Below are 7,039 nucleotides of genomic sequence, written 5' to 3'. Positions count from 1 at the left end.
GATGAATGGAAATGGGCTAGCAGGTAAAGGACATGAGGGAAAATGTACAACAAGCCACTACCGTTAGATGATCCATACTCCTAATGGAATGAAGCTGACTGAGTGAGACACCTAATATGCAATGCAACAAGAGGATTTGATCTCTGACGGAGGGATGAAGATACCGACACTAACAGAAAGTATGAAGGCAAAAATAATTTGTTGTAAATCGGATAATGATAGGATGATTTAGTCACAGGAAATCATTTCTAGAGCACAAGAGAAACAAGAAGAGGTGAATGCAGTGATTCTTTAGATTCTATCATATTTCTAGAGATAGTGACCACTTAGGATCAGTCATGGATAGGAGGAAATGACAAATGGGGCATATGGAAATAGGTCTCCATTAAAACACAGGTTGGATATAGAGGATACAGTTAGAGATAGTAGATTTCTGGATACACTTGACCGAAGGGGAAACGATCATTGGTTCTATCTTAGTTTTAGTTCAAAGAAATAGTATGGTCATCAGCATCACCATATGTAAAGGAGGAGTGAGAAGTAGTATTTGCTAGAAGAGTTCAAGAAAGAAAAACCACCGACATTTGATAGATAAATGAAGATGTCACAAGATGCAGAAGCTTCGTTATTTGGGATGAATAAGTTCTTCAAATTGCATTATTATTTAGAGAACATCAAATCTAGGATAACTATCTTCAATCTTAAAGGTAAATATGACATTTGCTGAGAACACGTGAATAATGTCAGAGGCATTCAGGAAGAGGAGTTCACTTGGAGGGAGTTTGAAAGAATTTTTAGGAAGAAGTATCTATATGAGAGATATTATGATGACATGGAAAAGGAGTTATATGAGTTGAAGATGGGACCTATGACCGATGAGGAGTATACTATCATATTCATGGAGTTTTTGAGGTATGTTGAAAGACGTAGTGTTGAAAGGCAGTATTAAGTTTGATTAATAGATTCTTTAGTGGGTTATTGATAGTGTTGAAAGACGGTATTAAGTTTGATGAACCTAGATCAGTTAAGGAAACCATAAGAGAGTTGAAACATTGCTATGGGAAATCGTAGTGTGGGTCTAAATCTAGACATGATTGGAAAGGTAATGAAAATACTATGGTAAAATGGGATAAGAAGTCAGGAATACTACATGACACAAGTAACAAAGAGAATGTAGTGCCGCACAAGAAGTTCAATGCATCTGACATAGGATAGTGATTTTAGTCTGAGGAGCAAAACAAGGGTGATGGTGACAATCCTTTACAATATTGGACTTGTGGTCAGGATCATCGTAGGAGGGATTGTGGACAACATCAAGGTCACATACCAATAATCTACAATTATTAGGAGCCACATAATGTGGGGTATGTTGGACAAAGTATTCCTTGGATTTATGAAACATTGGATGATAGGCATACTAATCACAAAGTATGTATTATAAAGATGGATGGTAAGATTTTTAATCAAGTTGTTTCTATTTTGAATGACCCTAGATCTAATTATAGTTATGTTAACCATGACCTGGTGGATAAGTTTGGTTTGAATAAATAAGTGCATGCAAAATATTTGTTATTGTAGTTGGCTACACGTACCAAGAAAAGGGTTCGTCATTGGTTAAGATCTTGTGCATTTGAATTGAATGGCATGCCTACATCATCACATTTGAATGTGATTTCATTAGGATCCTACAATATGTTTTTGGGTATGGATTGGTTGTACCTTCATAGGACTAAGGTGGATTTTCATGAAAAGGCTATTGATTTCTTGGATGAAAATGGAGAATAGAGAATCTCGCAGGGTAAGAAGAAGAAAACATCCGTAAGAATGGTTACAACTATGTAGGAAAAGCACAGTCGCGGGAAATTATATGTATTATTTACAGTGCATATTTCTAGTGAAAAATCTAAGGATGTTGAGGATGCATAGGTCTTCAGTAGGTACCTGGTTTTACAGTAGTTTCAAGATGTGTTCCCAATAAATATTTCATAGTTGTCACCTCACACAGAAGTGGAAATTTTATTTAGTTGGTACTAGAGGTAGCACCAACATCAAACACACCTTATAGGATGAGCACACTAGAGTTAGTGGAATTGAAGTTGTAGTTGAAGGAAATGTTGGACAAGGGATATATTAGGCCAAGAGTGTCACCATGGGTTGCACCAGTGTTCTCTGTGAAGAAGAAGGATAGTACTCTCAGGTTATGCATTTATTACAGGAAGTTGAACAAGGTGACGATTAAGAACAGGTACTCTTTGCCAAGGATAAATGACTTGTTTGATCAGGTGAAGGGAGCAACATTTTTCTCAAAGATTGATTTGAGATCAGGATACCATCAAGTACAGATCAAATAAGAGGACATATACAAGACTTATTTCTGGAACATGTATGGGCATTATGAGTTTGTTGTAGTTCCTTTTGGTCTAACTAATTTTCTAGCTACTTTCATGGGTTTGATGAATGCGTGTTATGTCCTTATCTGGAAAAATTTGTGATTATATTCATTGATGATATACTAGTATATTTTAAGAATGGGGAAGAGCGTGTTGAACACCTAGCAATAGTGTTAAGACTGCTAAGAGAACATCAATTGTATGCCAGTCTTAGTAAATTCAACTTCTTTCAGACAAAAGTAAATTACTTGCGACATGTTGTCTCCAAGGAAGGCATAACAATGGATCCGAAAAATATAAGAGCTATCATGGAATGGGAAGCTCCTAGGAATGTGGATGAGGTCAGATCATTTAGGGGATTAGCCAGTTATTATAGGAGTTTCATTAGGAACTTCTCACAGATTGCCTATCCTATTACATCATTGTAGAAGAAATGAAATACATTTAAATGGATAGAGGAATCTGCAACAAGTTTTGAGCAGTTGAGGTAGTTTTTAACAAATGCTCGAATTCTTAAGACTGTAGATACAGATAAAGAGTTCGTGGTGTGCACATATGCTTGCAATAGTGGACTTGGTGGAGTCATGATGTAGGAGGGATAGGTGGTATGCTAAGAATCAAGGAAACTAAATGAGCATGAGCAGAACTCTCTAAAAAATGATCTTGAGTTTGTAGTGATCATCCATGCACTGAAGATGTGGAGGCATTATCTTCTTGTCAGGAGGTTCATTCTGATGAGTAATCATAGTGAGCTAAGATACTTATTTGATTAACCAAATCTAAATGCCAGGAAAGATAGATGGTTGGCTATGATCAATGAGTTTGACTTTGAAATCAAGTACACTAAGGGAAAAGAGAAAAATGTTGCAGTTTCTCTTAGTAGGAGAGCACAGGTAAATCACATAGCAGGTATGAGTTCATATGGGACATATTTACACGATTAGATCTTGCAGGCCGGACAATAGGATGATATGTACAAGGATCTTAGGCATGGGTTACAACAATAGAATACAAGTGAACAAGATATGTAATATCATATTATGACAGATGGTTCGGTGAGATGTAGGGACATGATTTATTTGTCAGACAACAGTGAACTCAAGAAGCTTATATTATGGGAATTTCATGTTAAGTCATATTCAGGTCACTTGAGATATCAAAAGACATTAACAGCTGTGAAGAAGTTCTACTACTAGCCAAATTTTAAGAAATAGGTGGAAGAGTTTGTTGTGAGATGCTTGGATTGTCAAAAGGTAAAAGAAGGGTGTAAGCATCTAGGTGGATTACTGCAGCCAATTCCAATTCTAGAATGGAAATGTGAGGTAATTTCCATGGACTTCATTACATGTTTATCGAGGACTTCTAGACAACATGATTCTATTATGATTGTGGTTTTCAGGTTGAAAAATGTAGCATAGCACACTTCATTCTAGTGAGGTCTACTTATTTAGCTAGTGATGTAGCACAAGTCTTCATCAGTGAGATAGTAAGGTTGCATGGTATTTCAATGAAGATTGATTTAGACAAAGATGTTGATCCAAGTGGATATTTCTTGCCACACACCTATTCCACCTACACCTCTAGTTGGTTTCATCAATTTCCTTGTTTACAACCAAATTTACTATTTTTAGAAATTTTTGGGTCCTGAACTTCTAGAGCAGTTTTAAACCCCTAAACACTGTTTTTTGAGGTCCGTAGCAGGCTCATAATTATAGGTAATGGGCATATTCAAAATATTGTATTACTCTGAAAGATATTTCCAACGAGGTATCATACACGCCAAACAGAGATAAAATGACCAAGTAACGACCTCGGGAAGTTGGCTACCCAACTAACCCCAACGGGGCCCACAAACTCTTGGCATTCCATCTCCTAGGGTTAGGGTTTAGGGTTTTTAGGGTTTTCCCTTTTTGTTCAATAATATAAAGGCCCTTGAGCCTCATTGTAACACATTTTAGATGCATGTATCCATCACATCTCTTCTGAGAGAAAAGATACCATCGCCTGAGTTAGTTTATTTCCATTTTTGTATGTAAACATATTTCAGTTCTTTGATATTAATGAAATTTTATTTTACTTATGTTGCATCTTTGTGTTTATGTATATATGTGTGTTTTGTTTCATTCTTGCATAAGTCCGAATAAGTGGTATCAAAGCAGTATTCTCTTTCTCTATTTTTCTTTTCATGTCCCCAATGAGGTCGGGATATAAGGAGTTAGGGCTCGAACTGGTTGAACCTTTGCAAGACCAGCCTCACAAACCTCGACGACCTCCCATGGCAGAAGAAAAGAAATATGAGGGGGCAGGATATCCTTTCAAAATATTTCTCAAGGAAGCCCTCGAGCAACAGAGGAACACGATGATGGATAAATTTGCCTAGATCCTTCGGCGGCTACCCACAGGCGATGCATATTCATCCAGTAGCCACTCTTGAGGCACCACTCTTTTTAAGGTACAAGTTAACTTTGACATTCACATATTTGAAGACTAGATAGGTGTAGTCACCATAGATAGATGGTTAAATCTATTGGAAGGATATTTTTCAGTTCATGACTTTTCGAATTAGGAAAAGATTACTTTTACACTCCTCAAAGTCACCCCATATGTCAAGAACTAGTGGGAAACCTACTATGAACAAAAGGACGAGAGGGAATCCTCATTATTTTCAACCGCATCCACTTGGAATTTTTTCCGAGACACCATCATGGAACAATATTACCCTGTCGGGTGCTATGAACATAAATACATAAAGTCGACCATGTTGTCACACGGAAGGGACCAAGATGTGCCAGAGTTCAAAAAAAATAATTCCATACCCTTTGCACGAAGCTCGGTATCAAGGATTCTGAGTGGAATTTGGTACTCAAGTACTATGATTGTCCACATAAGTACATACAAGGCAAGATGGAGTTCCTAGACATCTCCTCACTTGGTGTTTCCTATCATTATGCTGTCAATATCAAGCATAAATTTAAACAAAAGAAGCGAGACTTTAGATCCGCGAACATGAAGAAAGGGAAAGGCACCCCCAAACCATAGAACAAAGGACAAATCCAAGGTGTGGTGATCCAGGACAACCCAACAAAGCTGTAAGAAAAGAAAAACACCAAAAAGATAAATAAGGACATATGGAAATGGTGTGAGTTCCATAAGAGCCCCACTCACAACACAAGTGAGTTTTGAGCCAAGCAGTCACTAGTGGTCGAGTTAAACGCTTCTGAATCAGATGCATGTTTCGATTCTGAGTAAGAAACCAACAAGGGGAATGACAAAGGGAATTAGATTATCGATGCAGAGCTTAGTGCAACTATAGCCACCACTAAGATCTAGAAGGATGAGATCGAAGATCAAGAGGAGGGGGAGTGGATCTTCCACTCATAGATGTGGGTGAAGGGTTCTCTATTGTAGTTCATGGTCGAAAGCAAGATCCAAAAGAACCTCATTTAAGTAGAGGCCATGAAGCGGTTGGGTCTACCAACCACGCCACACCCACAGTCGTACACTATCAGGTGGCTTCACGAAGGGCGAGATCTCCATGTCAGGCAATAATGTCTCCTTCCTTATAGCATCAAAACCCTTCACAAATGAGGTATTGTGTGATGTTGATCCTCTTGAAGTTTGTGATGTATTATTATTCCAACCATACTTGTGGAAGAGACATGTTGTGTATGAGTCTAGGTTTATTATTACTTTGAGAAATAATTCGTACTTAATATTAGAGGTATCACTACCTACCACCATTTCTTTGATCACTGTGAAGAAATTAATAAGATCAATTCCCAAAATGAGAAATTTATTTTTCTTATGATTCACCCTCAAGGCAAGAAGAAGATTGTGATCACGGCCTCCAAACAGGGCTCTTCCGCATTGTTAGAAAATTATATATTACAGAGCAATGAAACACAAAAAATATATTGCAGAAATATAAACACAAAAAACACATAAAAACAAGAAAGACACAAATATACATGGTTCACTCAATTTGGGCTAAGTCCACAGAGAAACATCCAGTCCTTCCTTTTATATTATCTAGCAAAATGAAGAGATACAACCTACGACAGATCCGTTGTAATTCCCTCTTTCCTCTCACACAATCTCCTCTCTCTTTCTCGCTCAGAATACACCCATCCATAGCCACAATACAATTCCCTCATATATAGTGAGGGGTTGCCTTCTAGGGAAAAAACCTTAAATTAAACATAACTTCTACCGTCAGATTTCTGCCTAATGAACGACCTAGATCGACTAGAAAATTTCAACATTTTACAACGCAATTTTACATCTATTTCTAGCTTCGGGGGCACTGCCATTATTTACGTTGCCTCCCCCCCCTTGGACCCCCCTTGCAACGTAAATAACGGGCAGTGTTGCTGCCCCACTACGAACTGGGGTCCAATGTAGCGATACATTTGAATAAAGAAGATAATCAAGCTCCTCACCCAACACACACGGTAGTGGTAGATGGATGAGGTAGTGGAGGAGTACAGGGACATCTTCAACTCACTCATAGGGGTACCTCTAGAATGTCAGGTAAAGCACTCCATCTATTTGACCTCGAGTGCAACACAACCCAATGGACTGATCTATTGATGCTCCATTTTGGAGAATGATGAAATCAAGAGGAAGATTCAAGAGTTGTTATAGAAAGA

The sequence above is a fragment of the Pinus tabuliformis genome, chromosome 3_1 (genome assembly GCF_031772625.1).
Source record: "Pinus tabuliformis cultivar Carrire ecotype Pingquan chromosome 3_1, CPIR1, whole genome shotgun sequence".
Taxonomy (NCBI): Eukaryota; Viridiplantae; Streptophyta; class Pinopsida; order Pinales; family Pinaceae; genus Pinus; species Pinus tabuliformis.
This window is presented reverse-complemented; position numbering follows the sequence as displayed.